Below are 2898 nucleotides of genomic sequence, written 5' to 3'. Positions count from 1 at the left end.
CGGCCCTGCCGCAGTCCCCATGCAGCAGGTCCTGCGGCGAGCAAACACCGCAGATCACACGTGGTTTAGCTGGAGCGTGGCCGTGGACGTATAGCTCATTATTACGTGCTCGTGTTCCCGGAGGACCCGTGAAGCCGAAAACCACAACCCTGTGGTGTTCAGAGATGGACGGAGAATAAAAAAAGGGCGTTTGCCCGTGCCGAGCGAAGCCAGCGGGTGATGCCTGGGTCTTCTCACGACAGGAGCCTTTAGATGTTTGTTGTGGCGTTAGGAGAATGCAGCAGGGCATTCGTCGTTCCAAGAGGGGTTTTGTAATTGCCGCGTTTCCCTGGGAAAACTGGGATTTCTGTAGGTTGCAGGAGAGCTCAGTGGTGGGGAATAGGCGTTTTCCTGGCAGATCCCAAGGGAGCGGCGACGCGAAATCAAATCTCAGGCGCATGCAGGCTGAAGTGCCTCAGTGCAGGGGCGAGGTGTACGGCAGCGCATCCCAAGCGGCCGTACCGGCAGCGAGACGGCGCGGTACGGAGCATCCCAAGCGCCGGTGCTGGGGATGGAGCGAGGAGAGGAGCGTGCCCCCTCCGTCCCTCCGGCAGCTTTTCTACAGCCTCGAGGTTTACGTCTGAGCCGTGGAGCTCACGTGCGGTTTTACGCGTTGTGACGTTACAGCCGTTGTCGCGTCTGTTGTCAAGTCCCGTTTTTCAGGAATTAAACTTCACATCACCTAAGGTTTCTGCTGGACTGAGGGAGCCCAGCACCGACTGCCAGGGAAAAACCTTCCCAGGGAAAAAAAAACATCATTTATTTCCTCATAGTTATAGGCGTGCAAAACAATAGTGCTTGATTAGATTAAGCTGCAATTTTGGGGCTCCTATAACACGAAACCTTGTTTTCCAGCATACACCGTTGCATGAGGTTAGCCTGTAGTTCCCGTTGGCATTTCCTTTAACTAAAACACTGAAGTTTTAGTCACTTTTGCGATCTGCCGGTGCGCATGTGTGGTGGCTTTGGGGGTGTTTCTCAGCAGCCCTGGCTGGATGCTCTGGGGAAGGTCGAGGGGTCCTGGCGCTGCAAAGGCTTCGCTTTAAAGGTGTATTGGTCACAGCAAAGCAGCGAATCCTATTTGCTTGGGTGAAGGAAAATTAATTCTGCATGAATAGGGTGAAATGGGAAAGGTTCTCGTCCATTTCCCACGTTGGTCACCCCAAAAACTAGTGTCTTGGGGTCGTTCGTTGCTCCCACGATGCTCTTTGGCGTCGTCTCCAGCCAACAGGTTCCTAAAGCAGCTTGTGCGGGGGGGCAGCGATGCCGTGCTCGGAGGGGCCGAGGCAGCCCCGAAAGCTCCCCTGGCTGCCAAGCAGGGAACGGAGCCGCCGTTTTCAAACCAATCTGCGGTGCTGGGCCAGAGACTAGTAATAATAATAATAATAATAATAATAATAATATGCTGCCAGAGGGCACGTGTCGGGGTCTGGAGGGGAGCGGCACGGCCGGGTACCACCCAGGCGAAGATGCCGGGAAGGCGGCGGGATGCTGGCAGCGACGGCATCGGGGTGTTCGCGTCTCCGGGGGGTTCAAGCCGACGTGAGGGGGCTCAGCCTCCGCGGCCGGGGCAGAAATGGGATCTGCCCTTCGAGTCCCGTCCTCGTCTCGGGGGTCCTGACCTGCATCCCAGACCCGGGGGGGGGATGTAGCATCACTGGGCATGTAGAAAAGAAAATTAAGGGGGGGGGATCCCACACTGTGGGAAAACAGGGAATTGCTCCTTAACGCAACCGCGGTGGTTTTGGCGCCTTAGTCCCCTTTTTCGGGTCATTCCTCTTTTCTCGGGTGGGCAGAGGAAGGCGAAGAAGGAGACGGGAATTTCCAGCTCCGGGAGCTCAGAGGCAGCAGCAGGAAAGCTTTTCCCAGCAGGATTCCCAGGCTGGATTGAAACAGTTTAAAATGTCAGAGAAATGAACCAAGGTTGAAAACTTTTTTTTTTGGGTAAGGGTCTAGTCTTTGCACCGTCAGAAAGAGATAACTAAGCTATTGAAATTAAGCTCTTGATCATTAATTAAGCTATTAATAATTAATTCAGCTTCAACTAATAATTAAACTATTTGACAAGGGAAAAAACAACCCAACCCTCTCCCGCAGAGGTGGTTCCTTTCAGGTTGTGCCTTTCCCCTGTTTCGGGTTTAGTGGCTGGAGAGCCGCTCCCGCTCGCCCCCCTGCCCTCCCTCCCCCCGGGGCCGGCAAGCGACGGGACGCAGGTTGGGCTGCCCGGGGTTAAACGCAGGTGCTGTCCTGGGGGGACAGGGAGGAAAAAGGGATTTGGGGGGCTCTTGTAGGGCTGGTCCAACTTAGTGTCTCCCATTTCATTTGAAAAACTTTTATTTTGTTACAGATTCCTGTATTTTTATATATGTATCTTTATATATGTATCAGCCTTTTTTCAGGGCAGTTCAGCAGTTTTGGGGTGTATTTATATAGGTAGAGAAATCATTGTGCAGATGAGCAACAGTCTGAAAATGGTTATGGTATAACTCTATACAACTGTATATATATTTTTTTCCACCTCTGGCCCAGCACCGCCGATTGGTTTGAAAACTGCGGCTCCGTTTCCCCGCTCGGCAGCGGGGGGAGCCTTCGGGGCTGCCTCGGCCCCCCTAAACGCGGCGTCTCTGCTCACCTGCACAATTCGTTCTATATAAATATATAAATGTATAAACACACAAACACAGAAACATATACGAAAATATAAATATAAAAATACATAACTATATAAACATATAATATATAAACATATAAATATAAATTAAGATCTGAGCGTGCTGGGGGAATTTGGATGGGGGGAGGCAGAAATATTGCTGAGTGCTGCTGCTCGGGGCGGGGGGGGGGGGCGGGCGGGCCACACCG

Source organism: Pygoscelis adeliae, unplaced genomic scaffold, assembly GCF_000699105.1.
Source record: "Pygoscelis adeliae isolate BGI_AS28 unplaced genomic scaffold, ASM69910v1 Scaffold420, whole genome shotgun sequence".
Lineage (NCBI taxonomy): Eukaryota > Metazoa > Chordata > Aves > Sphenisciformes > Spheniscidae > Pygoscelis > Pygoscelis adeliae.
The sequence above is the reverse complement of the archived record's forward strand: the minus strand, read 5'-3'. Positions refer to the sequence as shown.